The sequence below is a fragment of the Rattus norvegicus genome, chromosome 18 (genome assembly GCF_036323735.1).
Source record: "Rattus norvegicus strain BN/NHsdMcwi chromosome 18, GRCr8, whole genome shotgun sequence".
Classification (NCBI taxonomy): Eukaryota; Metazoa; Chordata; class Mammalia; order Rodentia; family Muridae; genus Rattus; species Rattus norvegicus.
Genome location: NC_086036.1, coordinates 50,987,184 through 51,006,926, shown reverse-complemented (window position 1 = coordinate 51,006,926; position 19,743 = coordinate 50,987,184). Strand labels below are relative to the sequence as shown.

Sequence of the window (19,743 nt, the reverse complement as noted above, 5' to 3'; positions counted from 1 at the left end):
AAACAGACGTGAATGGGGCCTGAGTGAGTAGATTGTGTGTGAAGGGGTCATGTGGAACAGAAAGAAAGCAGAGACAGCATATCTTCAACAAGATTAACGGGTTATTAGGGAGGATTCTACCTCCATATGCCTGATATCCTTATACAAATAGGATTTTAGGATGTAATGTCATACAACATACAGGCAACATACGACCCTCATTCCCTCGCACAGACCTTCAGTAAAACCCTGCCACCTGGCTCTTGCCAGCCGAATAGACACCATACTTGATGTATCCTGTTTTACTGCTGTTCTTTTTTTTTTTTTTTTTCCGGAGCTGGGGACCGAACCCAGGGCCTTGCGCTTCCTAGGTAAGTGCTCTACCACTGAGCTAAATCCCCAGCCCCTTTACTGCTGTTCTTAGATTGAACCCTTAGGATCTTCAAGGAAGTCCCCAAGATTAACCTAAAATATTATTTCAGGAATGTTTTCAGAGAACAGTTTTTGCCTTGAAAACATCTCCTAATTTTAAGAGCAAAGTTTAACCTCAAAGGAACTACACATGCCCATGGATGCTGGTGAGACAGAGAGAACTCTCTGATTTTCTTCACATCTGGGAGACCTCTAAAGAGACCATGTTGGAGTCAATGTCTGTGCTCCACTAGACTGTCCACACTTGCAGGTGGCAGCTGCCACCATAGTCTCACATCGAGGGTCCTTTCCCCAAATCTCACCGTAGCTTCCAGGAAGCCAACCCAAGAACTCAGCAATTAGTCAAGAGTTCCAGGGTGGTGCATGACCTAAGCAACTCCAGTGAATGTGACCACGGAAGCTTGTGCTGAAAATGTCAGGTATGCTCATCTCATAGGCTGCCTCGGCAGAGCTTATTGAAGAAGTAGCTAGAATTCTAGATGCTTATGTCCTGACTGTTCTGGAAGCTAGAGGTTCCTGATAAAGGTGTGGCATGGGTTTTGGTTTGTTTTGGTTTGTTTTGGTTATCTGTCACTGATCCTTTTCCTGTGCCTTCACAGAGTCTCACCTCTGTGTACTTCTGTTACCTTGACATCCTGTCCTTACAAAGACAGCAGCTGTACTGGTATACACCCCTTCCTAAGAAGATCATTTTAACTTAATTACCTCTCCAGAGATTCTATTTCCAATACAGTCATATTCTGGGTAAGACTGACACACAGGAACTGTGGGGAACACACTCAGTCCACTACCCACAGTGACAATTAATTTTTTCTGGAAAATAGCAATTTGAAGAAATAGACTCAGAGTATCAATTCTGTGAGCTATGCGGGAGGGTGGAGGGGCTGGTCTTTTGTGGCAATCTTTTGAGCTGCGCTCTGAACATCTACTAAAACTCCCAGATCTTTATTGCTATTGGGATCAATAACTTCCTTTGCTCCTGCTTTCATTTTGGTCTAACATGCTGTCAACTGAAATTGTTTCTTATACATAAAGTTGATAGTGCGATCATTGGTTTAAAAATATAATGGAATTATATTATATAAAATATATGGAATATGGAATATATGGAATTTGTATTCACTTTTGAGCGACATTTTCTTTTTGTAGGAAAAACTCCTCTGTCTTGCTTTTGAAATTTTATGTAAGCTCCTCAGATTGCAATGGGTCACAAAGAAAAAAATCTAAGTGGAGCACAAAGGAAATGGCTTTTGCTTCTTTTTCTTAAAAACAAAACAAAACAAAACGTACAATTAGTATTCTAGAGAATTGGGTGACAAGAATGTCTAAGTTCCACTGCAGGTGACAATTTTCAGTTCATATTTTATTAAAAAGAACTGTTTGTGCTAAGTATACCAATCTGGTCTTACTACCTTTTATACAAATCCACACAGCTTGTCTGCCATCCACATAACTCCTGTGCCCCTGAACCGTGCTCCCTAGAGAGAAAAATGCATACCCCAAAGTGCAATCTTTGATGGGGCAATCTTTTCAGCCAAACAACCAGGATGAGAAAGTGGCAGCCTGTTCTCTTTTATAACAGAAGCCAACTGCAGAGAAACAAGTCATGGTGTTTACTGTCTTTATTTCAGGTTTTGGCTGGATTTCAGTTTACCTGCAGGTTCATATGCCTAATATTGATGTGACCTACAGATTTCAAAAGTCTATGATTTTCTGGCCAATTTCTGTTTTTATTCCTCCTTGGATATAAGAGGGGAATTGATTTGCTTATGAGGTACTATGATGGTGATTCTTGGTTGTCACCTCGACTAGATCTGGAATTAACCAAGACCCAAATGACCGCTCATACCAGAAATGGATTTTTCGCTAATTAAATCATTAAAAGTGGGAAGACTCATTTCTAATCTGTATCTTTGAGGTTGGAAGATAAAACTTTAATCCAGGTATTCTGAGATGAGAAGATCCGCCTTTATCTGGACCACCCCATACTCTGCTGGCAGTATATATAAAGGCATGGGAAAAAAGGAAGCTCTGTCTCTGTCTCTTTCTGCTCTTGCCCTCACTATTCAATCCATTCCTTCACTGGCATTAGAGACTACTTCTTCAGGATCCTAGCACATACTGAAGACCAGTAAAGCATTCACCTTCACAGACTGAACAACAACTAGTGGATTCTTGGACCTTTTGTTCATAGACAACCGTTGATGGACTAGCTGGAACAAAACTTGCGTGACCTTCTAATTAAACCAAAATGCATGTATGTATGCTTGTGCATATAGAGAGATGAATGATTTGTTCTATAAGCTCTGTGTTACTCTAGAGGACGCTGGCTTCTATAGACACTAAAACATTATTCTCTTCATTGTTTTCAGTCAAATAGGAATAAGGAGGCTTTGTGAGGCATTGCTAACTACCAGAACAGCTGAGGAGAGGTGTTAAAAGTCACTGTACCAAAATATTTTCTCTCATATTGTACATAGAGAATGCATATCACACACACACAAACACATACACACATGTTCTTTGGAAACTGTGATTTATAACATTGCTATCGCACAAGAATCTTTTGTTGTTTGTCAAACATGGGAGCAACTTCAGGAAAGAGCTTTTGAAGGATGACACAATTCATACATTGCAATGAAAATAAGTATTTTAGGCTCTTGGACAAAAGGTCTACTGTTACTCTAAGGTCTTATGTACAGAGGAGGGGACGGCAATGAAACAGAATGCTTTGTCCTATGTTGCAATGAATGAAGTCCTGTATTTGAAGGGCATTTTTTTTAATTTCTTCTTCTAATAGGACTACCTATTCTTTCACACATGGTCAGGAACCTTAATCCAGCCCTTGCTCTGTGCCCAATGTTAGCTCTACATGGTGGCATTGAGACGAGCTCATCCATGTGTTGCCTCTGGCCAGTACCTTTTAAGGAGAAATTGTCCATTATACCCAGAATTCAGACATAGCAGGGACAGAGGATGTCTATACATATAGACAAGAAAAGCATACTTGCTTCTCTGTGTCCTATGTGTGGACACTTGCCTCATCATCATTCCCAAAAGCCTATAGAGAGATATTACAGATCAAAGCTGCCTCTTAGCACCTATGAATTATGCACTCCAGTTAAAGGAATAGAAAACCTTTCCACAAATTCTTGTTAATGCTACAGCTTCTTGGCTTTGTTGGTTGCATCAAATGTCTCTTGCAGAGTAATTGTAAGTAACTGTAGAAGATGTTTGAGTGAAAGCTGATTCATACAGAGAATTTATTAATGAGGTGTTTCACACTTTCTACACATCACTGTTGAATCTGGGGTATATTTGACAGCCCACTTCAGTGTGGACTCACACCACACACACGTTCAGCTGGGATGGATGACTAGAGCCCACCATATCTGACTGTGCCCACATAAGACGACAGTTGCACGTTCTCTGATTCTTATGTTCTCTGAATCTTTATGTGTCTCCGCTTATGGAAACTTTTGACACAAATATGCCTGTAAGGAAATCACTTTTGGGGGGAGCTGGAAACTTTTATTTCCTTCTTGTTACCAGTCATGAAGTTACCTAAGATCAAATTACGCTAATTAAGAGAAAATAACAAACATCAAACAATCATGTTAACAGAAATAAACTGTTGGGCAGTAAGAAGATGCAGCACTGTGTGTGTGTGTGTGTGTGTGTGTGTGTGTGTGTGTGTGTGTGTGTGTGTGTAAATTACAATACAAACTTGTCTGACAAGGAGGAATTCTTTTTCCTCACATATGCTCACACACACAAACTTTATCTTTGCATTACCATGACCATATAACTAAACACAAAAAGTGAATACATTATAATGTTTAAAAGGGAAAAATCTAAGCAAAAAGTACCTTTAAGGAGTCAAGAAATCTAATCAACGTACTCCAGTGGTTCCTGGTCAAGTGTCTATACACTTGGACTTGTCTTCTTGTGCTGTATAGTAGCCCTCAGTGAGTGCTTGCAAGGCTCCCAACAGAGCCAGCTCTCTCTCTGTGATTCACAGAAGAGTGGGCAGCACAAAGAAAGAGCTCCTCTTCTCTATAAACTTATGTTCTAGTCAGTTGAGGGAAAATATTACAAATGAAAAGAGAAGCAATAAAAGTGGCCCAAATAAATGTGCTACAGAGGGAACTAATAGAAGAAAGAAGACTTTTTTAAAGCTAGGAGGACTTTTGTGGCTTCAGAAATGTAGAGAAGCCAGCTCAGGAAGTAGGAGCACTACAGCCACTTGACACAGGTTTCCTGATCTAAGACCCCAAGGCATCTGTCCCAGACATGCAGAAGGTCACTATGGCCCACATTGGTAGGTAATGAGAGACTGAGTTCAAAGTAAGCTTAAACAAGATTTGCCAGGACTTGTATATCAAGCCCTGTAAGCAAGATCGGCTCCATCAGCTAGGGACCATTGATGCTTGCTTTTGCTCTCTGCTGTGGCTAGCTTAGAATGCATTCTAGCTTTTGAACAAGGGATACATTATTCTCATTTTGCCACAAGTATGCATCAATCCATCCCACTGCTAAACTGTGCTAAGGACTTATGGTTTACCCTTGGAATTTTTTCTCTTTGTGAATTCAAGGAAGTAGAGGAAATGTTCCAGCTAAGGCTGTTGTAGTTTGGCTGTTTCTATCTCATGTCTGTTAGTCAAGATTTTCATCTCTATCTCATGTCCTTGTTAGTCAAGGTTTTCGTACCCAAGAACATGTTGACATACAAAATGAAGCCTGGCATTCCCCCAGTGCAGCCTCCCTTCAGCCATGATAAAAACACTGCCAGAATTACCATACCATCCTAAAATGACTGAGTCTAGTGATGCCTTACTACATTGCATGATCAGATGTAGAAACTGACCACACCCACCTTCAACTTGGCTGAGAAAGTCTTTTGTTTTTCTGGAAAATATGTACCCAACTAAACGCTGGGATTTCTAGTTTCCATATAATAAGTCAAAACACAGGGAGTATCTTCCAGTGTTTTGTACTGTCTCACTTTTCAAAACGTTAAATGACTATTCATTTATACGTTTATTCATTTAGCATTATTCCACCCCAAAAATGAGTGTTGGGCTATAATACTAGAAACAAAGGGAGTGATGAAGAGTTTGGCTTTAAAGGATAATCTATGGGGAAAGAGAAACAGTACATATATCTAGAGCACTGTGTCACAAATCTCGGAAGTTGTAAAGTGAGGTCACAAGTCAACTGGAAAATGCTGAAGACAAAGGTAAGTCACACAGGAAAGGGTGGTTTACCTTTGGCTTTAGAGGAAGGGAGTAATGGGCAAAGAAGGGGAATGTGTGGTCAAATTAAACTCACACTGGGAAGTATGAGTTTGAGCTAATGTGTGGAATCTCCACAGTTCTCTTTGAGTCATTGGTAAGACTTGATAAATCAAACTCAGCCCAACAGATTGCTTAACCACATGATTGATAACTAGTATATTTCATATACGACTGGTTCAGTCAGTGCCATCAGAGCTAGTTGGTAAAGAGATAGTGCAATGAACACACTGGCCATGCTATAGTTCCCCAATGAATATAAACTCAGAGGCAAACAAGGCACCAGACAAAGACTCAGGCAGAAGCTTATGATATCTGTCCCTTTGGTCTCAAACCGCAAGTTCCCTTTCTTCTTTGAGCCAACTGCATTGCATCAGACAATGACTTCCTGAGCTGGTTACGGGAGAATGTCTTGCCCTGTGCTATCCCATCCATCTTGGTAAAGTGATTCGCCTCTCAAGTAATGCCTTGCTCATTTTTCCCCATGAACTTCAACACACAAATAGCACAGACGTTTGAGGACAACAACAAGCATGAAGGACAAACATGAGGATTCCAGGAGTCTTTAATATTAATAGTATTAATAAAACAGCACTATGTCCAGATGACTGTGGCACTGGGAAATCGATACTCTAAAGCTACAGCCCCAGCCCCACCCATGGGATGGCTGTCACTGTCACCATGCCAAACCTCCTGTGCTGTCGTTTTCTTCTGAAACAAACACAAAAGAGCTGTGTGATAAATCACATCTGCAAGATGTGCTTCATATGTCAAGCACACATAGCTTCTAAATCAAATGCTGATACATGACTTATTCCATCAAAAGTAAGCAGAATGCTGTAATTTATAATCATCTTGAAGCATACTGCAGAGAAAATGAAAGCAGACCATTAAATTTTAATGCTTGCTCGGCTCTCTGAAAAAAAAAAGGCGGGGCTGTGTTTCTGGCCATATTGGAAGCAAAGCAGCACTCCCCAAACCACACACACACACACACACACACACACACACACACACACACACACACACACACAAAGAGAGAGAGAGATTATTTTGTCTTTGCCAAGAATTGTGGAAACTAATTGAAAAAATGATTCAGCTGTCAAAAGCTGCCACTAGCCAGGAAGTACTCATGAGCACAGAGAAAATTCTTACAGAGTAGGTCCTGTCCAAAGCTCCAACGTTCCCCCAGCCTTTAGCTTTTAACAATTGTCTGTTGTTGTGGAAGCCAGCTCCCCACAGCAGGACTGTGAGCAAATATTCATTGGTGTGTCATCTCCACTTAGACTCTCGTCCTGCACACCTATTCATCTGTGTTAAGTGAACAGCAGCATCAGCTCAAATTAAGCTGGCTTGAAAACAGCCACTGTTAATAATTTCTGCTGTGATTCAACTTAGCTTTGGCTAACAGGTGAAGATGTTTCATAACGGAGGCAATTACAGCTCTGAGAACGCTTCCCCGCTGCCCATGTAATCAGAGAAATGGAACAGTGGCTCCTCACGTGCATGTGGGGAAAGGCCAGCCCAGCCACCATCCATCCATCCGCTGCATTCGTTATCTGCTAGATTGAACAGGCTGCCTGCCGGGGACAGATGCTTAGCACAGTGATTAGAATATAAAGCAATGGCAGAGGCTGAAGGGATTGGAGTCAGTCTCCTTTATCTCAACTTACTACAGGCTTTTCTGGTCAGATAACAAGTCTTCCAAACGTTCTTTGTAGATGAGAAATCATATGTATGTCAATGCATGAAGACTCATGCATATTCATTAATCCGTACTCTGTGAATTTTCATTTAGTTTGAAGGCTATAGAAAAGGATGGGGCCAGGAGAAGTCTTCTAGTCTATGCAATTTTAGTACCTTTTATGACCTAGATTTTATGACAAGGAATATAGAGAGGCCATGTTAAGCCAGAACAATAAAAAAAGCTTGCCAAATTTTCTCTTATTTTCTGAGATTGAATATTTTGATGGTTATACAGATTTCCAAACAGCTTTTATAGTTGAGTTTAAAAAGGAAAAAGAAGTAAAAACTTTATAATATAGAACCCTTGGTTCTGACTTTATAAAGCAAGAAAAACTGAAATTAGGCAGATTTCACTGGTTCTTAAATTATAGAGACCATCTATGTCTGTCTACTGCAGCTTTTTTTTTAAATTTCAGCTATGTGTACCTTCAAATTACAGGAAAATCATAGCTTCATACTTCGTAATTGTGCAGGCTTTTCAAGGAGTTCACTCTGAGACAAACATTTTTCTCTCTCCTGCAAAAAGAAAGTCAAACAGTCTAAATTGAATTTTTATACATTACAGTGTCCTGAAATGTAGTTGTTAATGGTTTCTGATGTGCCTAAAGGCGTGAATCTTAAATTACCCTTTTCTCGCCCTCCCAAATGAACCTCTGAAAATGAAAAAGACAATTCCATTGGCTTAACTTTCCATTGTGTATATTCATTTGCCTCTACAGTAATTTCCTTTGGTGTATTTTTCCTAGAAGGTCTACAATAAACTCCTTGGTTGGTTCTGTCTGAAATGCAATTGACAATGTAGCAGTATTTCTCAAAACTCTGTGAGCTGTCTATGAATGGTAAATATGGGTGGAGAGGGGCACAAGGTTCAGGTCACATGCTCATTTCTGTATAACACTGTCTTCCAAGGGGTCAGGGATTCAATGTTTTTCAAACATTGGTGTTTGAAAGCAAGCTATCTCTTTATTTCTGTCTACGTCATTTTTAATAACAATTACAGTTGTATTGATCATGTAGCAATCTTGGAAGTGTTCTCTTTGTTTCTCTGCTTGTCTGTTTCTCTGTCTCTAGGTATAAACATTTATGCAAGTGTATGTGCTTAAGACCAGAGGACAGAGAAAAAGAAAGAAAGAAAGAAAAGAAAAGAAAAGAAAAGAAAAGAAAAGAAAAGAAAAGAAAAGAAAAAGAATCAGGAAAACAAAGGCTTCTAATTTCTAAACATATGATCCAGTGGTGCGTTTGAAATAAATGCTTAACAAGCTAGCAAATTACATGTCCCTTTTAAAGGATATTTCTTTTCTCATTCTTCAATTTCATCCATCTTCGCTATCTTGGAATATCCTCTGTTAGAATCTAGCCTCTTCTATCTTCCCGAGACAATTACCACTGCTCCTTAGCCTTGAAGCTTTGAAAGCCCATGTAACATTAGCCTATCTAGCCCAGTGCAAATGTCTGTACAGATTAGTGTGATGTTAACACTGCCGACTCCCTGCTTTTGACCTGCAGTGCAATATATTGTGTTGCTGCAGCAGATGGAATCGGAGTTTCAGTGGGCTGCGGAGATTGGCTGGCTGCCTGGCGGCTGTTCCTGAGCTGGGATACAGGAGCCCTGCTTAAAATACAGGCTTCTATCTATTCTCTGTTCTTGAAGAGAGAAGGGAAAAGTGTCACAAAAGTTTGTGCAGAACAAAAATACATTTGTTAGACCCCTTCATCTGTAGATGTTTATCCAGCATTTGAAAAGTAATTGAATCTTTTGGTGTAAAATAGAGACATCTTCATTCTATTTTGCTGAAAGACACGAGACAAAAGCCAAAGCCAGAAAAAAAAATTATCTGAACTCCATTTAACCTTCCAGTTGATTACTGACTCACCAGAATACAAATGTGTACGTGTGGGGTGCTTAAAGCTGTCTCTCCGTTTATGAGCATCAATAGATCTTAGTCCAAGGTAGTAATCTAAACTCATAAATGAAATAAAAAGCTACCTTTACATAGCTAATGTAAAACAATTACCCAGATGGTCCCACACCAGAATCTAAGACGCAGTGTAGGGAGAGTTGGGCTCCGAGTTCTCCATACCCGCTCTCATCGTGAGTATATGTTTCTGAGAGATTCTCCCCATCCAAGGTGGTTATGTTCATAAAAACCATGTCCTTTCAAAACAGAGATGCCTGGGAAGACCGTTTCCTTTCACTCACACTAGTGGGAGCATTGGTTAAAGACTTTAGTAGTGCCAGATGAAAACTGTTTACTGTCATGAGACTTAATGACTTATGTGTGTATACAAGTATGTAACTATGTAACATATATATACATATATATATGGATAATTCTAATCACTCCAATAAACAGTTCAAGTTGTTTTCATACAGAAAAATATCAAAGTCATTGCACTAGACATGCAAAATTTGGGATTCACTTATAATTTTAAAAACATTTTTTTAAAATGTGGAAGCTGATTTACAAGGAATCTTATATTTTCTCTCTGACAGCCTTGGAGAAGAAGGCTTAATGAAGAGCACCCCACCCTCCCCGAACAGCCTGTCAGTCCATACCATACTGTATTTCATATTCGTTCATCAGGTTATCTTTGAGTTTGTTTTAAGCCTATTTCCCCCTCCAGTACCGCCTTTCCAAAGCAGTAAAACATATGCTGTTTGCTGCCTAAGTAGATGGGTAATGTAAGCTGCGATGTGGAGGGAACTCTTCTCTTACCCGTTCGTTCCCTCTGAGAGTGTAGTTACAGAAACATATATATGTGCTTTTATCTGTGATAAGAGCTGCCATCTGCTCCGTGCAATGCGCACAGCTTACCGTCTGAAGTGCTTATACACATTACGAAAACACACAGCTTTTGTGTATGTCAAGAACACATATAGGCAGTGCTCTAATAGGCCAGACCATTATCTATCCGAGAATGTCAAATGGCCGCCTAAATACAATCGTGATGGTGGGTGAGAGCGATTAGAGCTGGCAAATAGCTGTGCATGTAGTCCTGCCAGCAGCTTTGGAGTGACCTTTTAATATTGTGATATTTGTAACCTCATCCTACAAGATAATTATTTTAAGGGCACGAAATCTTTTCAGGGAGGAGAGGCATTGGCTTCACCCGAAGTGTAGAAGACCCATGCCTGAGATACCTTAAGGGATGCCGTGCTCACGCGTGAGTAACAAGGAGGACTACGACAGCAGGAAAGAACGTAAACAGTTGAGTTTAATTTGACCTTTAATCCAGGAGAGCATACAAGAAATGCACTAGAAAGGTTGGTCTGTAGCTGTCTGGAGACTGATAAGCTACAATAAATTATAACACTCGGTTACAATTCATCTACAGCCACCATTGCTCTCATCGTTCCTTTTCGATTTTTGTTACCTCGAGTACTTATCTAAATCCCTTTCAGTGCCAGCTTGAATGCATTTTGTGTTCTCTCCCACTGTGACTGGGGCTGTCTGTGTGCGTCAGTGTGTGGCGGGACACACTCTTCCCCTTGTTTGACAAGAGCCAGTGCCAACACCTAATTAAGGATAAGCCACAGAGCTCTCTGCTTTATCTTTGTCAACGGCTCCATGCCTAGGCTTTCTGCCTAGTTGAGTTTTTAATGGCATGAGCAATAGTTCGGTTCAGTATTCCTCAGTCCGCCTCTCCCTGATCTCAGTAACTAAATATGGCCATCAGCCACGGCAGCGGGGAGACGGTGATGATTTGTTTTCTGGGTTGCCTGAGTATGACAGAGGAACATGGCTACCCTGTTGCTAAGGAGCAGCTCACCCACTCCGTGCACATAATAGGAGGGAGCAGAGAGGTTGGAGGGGAAACTCGGGAGACCCTTCCCAAAGTTCTCCAAAAATTTCTCTCTAGAGAAAAGGTTTGTCTGGTTCAATCTCACGTTTCATGGTATTCTGCATTCTAACTTGTGTTTGTACATGTAAAGATTATTCCTGCCCTAAAACTCTGGCAAGGTCACATTAGGGTGGCTGAGAGTCAATTAGTGGTGTGTCTAAAATATAAAGAATTGTATCTTTTGGAATATAAATATGAGGGAAAGAGAAGAGGGCAGAGAATCCGGGTTTGCTTTACTCTAGAACTACAATCCTTCCCTGGAACCTGGCCTCCTCTGTTGTTTCAGTATTTTCATTCAGATTTCTTTGTTCTTGTTTTCACACTTTTGTTTAATGTTTTCAATTATCAGGGAGATGTCACAGGGCTCAGAGCTGTCCCAAGACACTGTTATTTGCAGAAATGTCATTGAAACAACAAAAACAACAGCAACAACAACAACAACAACAGCAACAACAAAACATCAAACATGCTGTCGTGACTGTACATCAGTTCGCACATGTGAAGACACTAACACTCATTTGAGGGGAAAAATGAATTATGCCTTTGATCTTTTAAAGTTCCATGTCAACTTTATTTTCTCTTTAGAACTGCCCAAAGTTTATTGTTCTGACTTCAGAGTTGTTTATTTTTTAGTTCAGATGATTTTTTTCCCATTCCATTCAAACTTTTGTTTTGGCTTCTAATTCTGGCTAACAAGTTAAACTGAAGCAGTCTATCTGCAGACAAAGAGGAGTTGAAGAACTCTACGGCAAAAGACGACTTCGTGAATAAATGCGACTGATCAATATTTTGATCTCACTGATTTTGCTGGGTAGATCTCCCTGAGCTTGCTACTGTTTAGTATAGAAAGGGTAAACATGTAGTAGTAGTAGTAATAATAATAATAATAATAATAATAATAATAATAATAATAATAATGGTCCTGTAGAAAAGGCTCGGCACTAAAGAGCACTGGCTGCTCCTGCAGAAGACCAGGGTTTTGCTCCTGACAACCACATAGTGGCTCACGACTGTCTGTAATTCCACTTCCAGGGGATCTAATAACCTCTTCTGAGCTCCACAGGCACCAAGAATACAAGTGGTACACAGATATAAATACAGAACAAACATCATATGCATACATTTAAAAAAATCTTTTTAAAGAATATGATTCCCCAAATACTGGGGGTTTAGAATCCACTTTAAAAGATAATACATTCCATTTCCAACACTCCTGTGTGGCCCTTGGAAAATGGAAGTAAATCTGTGCAAAGATTTTAGCTTACGTAGGATGCACTTGGTTGCCTTTCCTGAGATGATCAACAGCTTATCTACAAAAGCAAAATGAGGAACTGAACACTGTATCCTCCCTGCACATGCCCAATGTTTGCTTTTGCCTAACTTTCCAGAATAGCTTAGATAAAACTTTGTTCTTCCAAGGTTTTCAGGTGTGGGTCTTCCTATAGCCAGTGGAGCCGAGCTTCCCTCCCAACAATTTCAGAGCACAGCATCAGTAACATAGACTGTCCTACCTCTTCCCCTTTAGTTAGGACATCATGCTGATGCCTTTGATGTCATTGCTGGTTAACATGGTGATAGTGAAGTGGTGTGGGGACATCTGCACTCTTTTATAAGGCATCATGGGAGACCAAGGCATGCTTGCTAAGATGAACATGGAGACACTGATGCATATTCTTACTACCATATGATGATGTACTTCTCTTCCCTGTATTAATTGGGCCACATTGAAGTCATAGTAACGAGCTTTGCCTCTGACTAATTGGGCCTTGAATTTGTCAAAGCCAACTTCCTAAAATACACTATTGTCAGAAGGCAGCCAGTGCAGATTTCATGATCTGAACTTCAGGTTGGAAGAATTCACGATGTTCAGGCTCTGTCCCTATGTCAGTGATTTCTGTGGCTAGATTACACTGGAAATGTCACGTGACCAGAATTCCTCAGTCCTGTGACCCATCATGGTTATATCCTACCAAGTCTACAATAATAGGAGTTCTGTTCCGAAAGATATATCTTTAAGAGTGTATGGGTCCTAGGATCATTATAGTTTGTGAGACAATAAGAAGGCAACACTGTCTTTCATCGTCTAACTTGAATCTGTGCTGAAGTAAACCATTGTCTGTTTCAAGTTACATGAATCTAAGGAGAAGCTAACCAGAGATGAGCAGCACGAGCAGGCTGATGTTTGAAAGGTGAGTAGGATGAGCAGAAGTAACTCATTATTCTTTCTTGTCAAACTTTCAAATTACGGGGACTTGGGGCTATATAGACGGCTTGGTGCTTAAGAGTATTTGCTACTTTTCCAATGGCCCTAGATTTGTTTCTCAGCACCCATATCAAGTAGCTTACACTAATCTATAACTCAGCCCCAGGGGATCCAGGGTCTCTTTCCTCAGGTGCCCATATCCATGTGAGCACACCCAAATGCACACACACATACCTACATATAATTTAAAGTCGTCAAAGTTTTATTTTCGAGTTTTAGGTACTCGCCTTTTCAAACAAAACTTGATGGTCTTTTATCACTAATGGAGAGTAGAGAATCATCCATGTTCTAAATTTAAAGATCTGAATTTAAAGTATCTCAAGGTTATAAAGTTTTCTGATGGATGCTTCAGTCCTTCTTAGAAGGAAGAACAAAAGGCTCACAGGAGGAAATACGGAGACAAAGTGTGGAGCAGAGACTGACGGAAAGGCCATTCAGAGACTGCCCCACCTACGGATTCATTTCATATACAGTCACCAAACCCAGACACTATTGTTGATGCCAAGAAGTACATGCTGATAGGAGCCTGATATGGCTGTCTCCTGAGAGGCTCTGCCAGAGCCTGACAAATACAGAGGCAGATTCTCACAGCCAACCATTGAACTGAGCATGGGGACTGCAATGGAGGAGTCAGAGAAAGGACTGAAGGAGCCGAAAGGGTTTGTAACCCCATAGGAAGAACAACAATACCAACCAACCAGACCCCCAGAGCTCCCAGGGACTAAACCACCAACCAAAGAGCACACATGGAGGGACCCATGGCTCCACGTGCATATGTAGCAGAGGATGGCCTTGTCAGACATCAATGGGAGGAGAGGCCCTTGGTCCTATGAAGACTCAATGCCGCAGCATAGGGGAATGCCAGGGCCTGGAGGCAGAAAGGAATATGTAGGTGGGTGGGGGAGCATCCTCATAGATACAGGGCGAGGAGGGATAGGATGTGGGGTTTCCAGAGGGGAAACCAGGAAAGGGGATAACATTTGAAACATAAATAAAGAAAATATCCAATAAAAGAAAAGGAAAAATAAGTATTCTGAGTGTCTTAATTTCATTTACCAAATTACAGTAAGTACATTGTGAGGTATACAAAAACAACTGTATGTGGTTGAGAATTCCTTTAAGGAATTACCTGTATATTTTTGTTATTTACATCCAAGTCTATGCTTTTGCTGCTGCCTACTTTCAGTGTAAAGACTTTTTAGGCTATAGCTAAACCAAGCCTATCTGTTAATGTGTCAATAGGTTGTCACACTGGGATATGTTTCTGTCTGTTCTGACAGGGCATTAAGTAAAATAGAATGCTTGCTTCACATAACCTTTGCTTGTATATATGTTCCAGAAGATTCATTAAAACCTACCAACGACAGTGTACACAAACAGTTCAGCTTCCAAAGAATAAACATACTGTCATTGCTATGAGACGAGATGTGAATATTTTATATAAGAAATTCAAATTCATAGTGAAAGCTTATTTGCTAGTAAGTAGGACATATTTGATGAAAGAATAATTCAAGAATTTATAAGCCTTTTCTAGAAGCCATTGCTTTGTAGAAAATATAAACTATTTCCCCTCCTGTGATATGAGGTTTTTTTTAAAAAAAAGATTTATTTTATGTATGTGAGTACACCATCACTGTCTCTGGACACACCAGAAAAGGGCATCAGATCCCATTACAGATGGTTGTGAGCCACCATGTGGTTGCTGGGAATTGAACTCAGGACCTCTGGAAGAGCAGTCAGTGCTCTTAACTGCTGAGCCATCTCTCCAGCCTGTGATCATGAGTTTTGTTTTGTTTGATTGATTGCTTTGGGGATCAAGAATTAATTTCTTCAATAAGTAACCATCCTACACCAGTACACATATGCAGAGATAAACTAACCACATGCAGAAAAACATTCTCTGCCTGCAATGGAGCAGTACATCTTCTTCATCCCAAGATGTAAAGAATCATGCAAAGCACTTATAACAGGAACACCAACATGCAGACAGAGGTTAGCTTCACCTCTGGCTGAATCTGATGTCAGTGTGGTAATTACCAGGCCCAGTCAATAACACCTCTCCTCAAGTATAATTGCAAATCCAGTACAACCATGACCAGAACTAAATTGCTTCAGAACAATCAATAGGAATTTTCTGATTGTGTTCCCGGGTGTATGCATCAAATATAAAAAGGAAAAGTGTCCGTTCAGGCAAAAGGTCAATTTTATAAATAAAAAATACTGTTTAAAAGTCATGTTATGGTTTATGTTCTTTCCAGAAGGGACTACTACACATACAGGTTAGTCGTCTGTGGGAAAGAAAGGCACATTTGTCAGCAGACAACTGACAATATAGAAAAAGCAAGAGTATTCTGAGTGAGATAGACATGGGGCTGAGGATAAGTTGGGCAATTCTGTGACTATATAGCTGCTGTTTAGAAATATAGCTTTGAACTTACAGCTAAAACTCTGCTACTCTTTGGTAAGGGTTGGTCATTGAAGGCGTTACTTCACTAACGAGCCCCATCAGGTGCCATTTCCATTAGAAAATAAGATTAGAGCTATTAATCTCCTATCAGAGCGATGGAATAAAATACACTCAATGCCCCATCTGTTGACATCAGTGAGTCTTAGAGTCACAGAACTAAGCAGAAAACAAGAGTTATTTGGGGATAATAACTTGAGTTAAACGCTGTTGTCTTACCTGCAGTCAGATGTAGCAGCTTCAGCTACAAGAAAGTTAGAATGGTGGGGTTGGGGATTTAGCTCAGCGGTAGAGCGCTTGCCTAGTGAGCGCAAGGCCCTGGGTTCGGTCCCCAGCTCCGAAAAAAAAAAAAAGAAAGAAAGAAAAAAGAAAAAAAAAGAAAGTTAGAATGGGATTCCCACCAGGTTGTTGATGATGATGATGTGACCACAAAGCCCATGATGTGGAAATGAATAGGATGTGGTCAATGGAAAAGGGAAGGAAGAAGTAGATAAGGACACAGGAAACTCTGGTGATTCTGGCATTCAGAAGAAATTTAAGAAACCAAAATTTTAGAATGTATATGCTAACTATAATAGACACATGGGTTTGAAGGAAAATGTCTTCCATAGGCTTGTATAACTGCATGCTTGGCCTTGAGTTGGCAGAACTGTTTGAGAAGATTTAGGGGGTGTTGCTCTGTTGCATGATGTCACTGAGGATGGGTTTCAAGGTTTCAAAACTCCATACCAGATCCAGTCTTTGTAACCTCCCAGCTAACACTATAGTAATGTGCCTGCTGCCGTGCTCCCTCCATGATAATCATGGACTCACTCTCCAAAACTATAAGGAAGCCCTCAATTAAATTTTAGTTACTTTAGTCATGGTGTCTCTTCACAGCAATAGAAGAGTTAGACAGAACATTTAAGACAAAACTAAGACAGAAATCCTGTTTTCTTATTGTTTAGATAGTCTTGCTTTGGAGCATGCCCTGAATGGGGTATTCAGAGGCAGGTGGGGGGAGCACACAGCTAAGCCATTAGAAAGAATCCATCCATCTGAGGGATGCAGAGGCACTGAGAAGGAGGAGGTTCAATCTTACATTAACCCTGGGACCAGAGAAACCAGTATGATGTCAGTGCATGAGGAGATTGAAGAACATCCTAATGAGAGCAAAAAGGAGTGTGGGGTGATGACAGTGTATTTGTCTAGTACACCATGAAGAGTTTCTTGGGGTTCACAGATTCCTGGCACACATAGTTAATGCAACTGTGTGTTGAAATGCACTGCTGAGACATTACAAAACCATCCCCTAGTGATAAAGAACATGAATGCAGCATGTGCTTATCCAACCTATTCATATTTTCCATCCTAGGGATATTAAAAATAGACAGAAGAAAGTTGAATAAATGAGGTTAACCACTTTTCCTGCATTTTCACACATTAATTATTAACACATTTTGGTTGAATAAATGTTGACTATTTCACATATTAGACATAAAGGCTAAAACTCTACTCACCTATTATACTTAGTTCAGTGCTTTCTAGTTCATGGCATAGGTCTTCACCATGTATTGTGTATCATGCTATGTATTGCTAGGACAAAACACTATGAGTAAGGCAACTTCTCATGATCCCAGAAGGTCGGAGTTGATATCCATCATGGGATATACATGGCAGCAGGCAGACCAGCATAACACTGGCATGTGGGGAGTTCACCTCTTGAGACAACAACCACAAGGCAGAGAGAGAGAAAGAGAAATAGAGACCTAGAGTTAGAGAGAGAAAGAGGGGGTGGGGGACCTACCTAGGATTGAAGGATTGGTTGGGCTTTTAGACTTCAAAACCTGCTCTCAATGACACATCTCTTTCCACAAGACCACACCTCCTAATCCTTTCCAAATATTTCCACCAACTGGGAACCAACCATTCAAATATATGAGCGTATCTCATTAAAATCACCACATATTGAATTAGAAATTGATTAGTTAAGGATTAGAAAGAGATCAACAAAGGCTGGTCATCACCAACATTAAAAATGTGCATTACAAAAATATTCATGTAAGAGTCATTTAAAATATTGTCTGCATAATAAAGGTCATACATAACCACTTTAGAATTTGCTAAGCATATAGCTGCCATTACCCCTCAATGAGGAATATATATATATGTACATATATATATATATATATGGAGAGAACTATTTTTAGCTTAAAATCACTATAACACTTTCTCAAAGGTTTCTGATATGTCATATATGACAAAACAGAATAAACAAAACAACCTAAAAATGTTCATTAACAGACACAAAAAGGTATTTCTTTCAAGGTATAACAGATTTGATGTCTTTTCATAGAACCAAAACCAACTCAAAGATCGGGGTCAGGATTAAAGGCATCAACTATTCCTGAAAGCCAAAAGCAGCCCTAAGTCTTGAGAAGCAAGCCTGTAAAAGATCACACTGGGCTTCATTTTCTGACCACTCCACGCCCACCGGCAGACGGAGCTTTACAGAGGGCATACAGCAGAGTTCCGCAGTAGGCATGTTTGCATGAAAGTTTTGCAGTCAAAACAACCCAATGCCTGTTAAATACCTGATAATTTCATCAAGCTGAAAATGAATATGGCTCTGTTAGCAGTATAGAGCTATGGTTATGGCATATTCAATTACCTTGCTTAACCCTTGTAAAGAAGTGAGCAGCAAGCGATACAAGAAAGACTCCAGCAAGCAGAAACTCAGATGGGACTGCTCCCGTACACTGCCTGGTGGCCAGTACAAGAGGTCTGGGTGGACTGGTGTGCACATCCGTTTTAAATTGTTCAAGCAGTTGTTTCCTGTAGATTAATTTGTAATTCTAAATTTCCAAGCCCATGAAATGTGAGCTTGGCCTTCCCTCAGGCCATTTACAGGGCTGCAGCGTTTCTGTAATCTGAGGCCCAGGCAGAGTGCTAACTCGTGAAAACTGAAGGAAGTGGGTCAGGTGGGAGAGGCAGGGAGGAGAGGAGCTTGAGGCAGGACAAGCAGGAGACAAAGCTGGGTGTGAGGTGATTAGAGGAACAGTAGACTGTGGGTGGGGGAAGAAAGCACTCTGAGAGGTTGTTTTCATGGTGCAATGGGTAAAAGGGCTTTGGCACCACGCCCGGGTGACCAGAGTTTAATCCCCAGAATCCACATTGATGGAAGGAGAGAACTGAGTCCTGTAAGTCGTCTTCTGACTTGCTCTTTGCCACATAGGCACACAAATAAATGAATATGTTTGAAGGAAAGCATCCAGAGAGAGCAGATGAGCTACGGAAGGGATGACGGAGGGAAGTGGGCTGGGTTTTTCTTTCTTTACCTTACTGCCTCCTCAAAACCATTTCTCAGATCCTTTAACAATCAGCAGGGATTTTGTTTTGGTGTGCTTTGTTTTGTTTGAGACAGGATCTCACTACCTAACCTGACTGGCTTCAAACTCACAGAGATCCACCTCCTTCTCTCTCACAACTGTTGAAGTTATCCTACCAGGCCCGTCACAATCAACAATTTTTAAAAACAGTATTAGCCTTGCGTCCTTGAAAAATAATAAAGAAACACATGAACAAATGCATATGAACCAAAACCTTTGCAGTGCTGAGAGACATTCAGACCCGGAGTCGGTCGCAGTTGCTGTTGGGTGACAAACCAATTACTCTTCTCCCTCCCTTCTAGCCTTTAGACAGCTCTGCACAATGCTTCGAGGCCAAATTACCTGTCACACCGT

The 19,743-nt window shown here is 40.5% G+C and overlaps 1 long non-coding RNA gene across 3 annotated transcripts in view; it reads right to left on the bottom strand.

Moving 5' to 3' along the window:
- LOC102546473 (uncharacterized) overlaps window positions 1–18,911 on the bottom strand; it is a 40,877-nt gene extending 21,966 nt beyond the window's left edge. Inside the window, exons 1-4 of one of the 3 annotated variants that reach the window (XR_005496217.2) lie at window positions 18,672–18,911; window positions 17,521–17,721; window positions 16,241–16,356; window positions 7,878–7,967 (exon numbers count right to left, since the gene is read on the bottom strand). This is a non-coding gene — a long non-coding RNA (uncharacterized LOC102546473). The remainder of the gene's footprint in view (window positions 1–7,877; window positions 7,968–16,240; window positions 16,357–17,520; window positions 17,722–18,671) is intronic. The other 2 variants (XR_010059829.1, XR_597006.4) reach the window with 2 other exon arrangements.
- Between the last annotated feature and the right edge of the window lie 832 nt (window positions 18,912–19,743).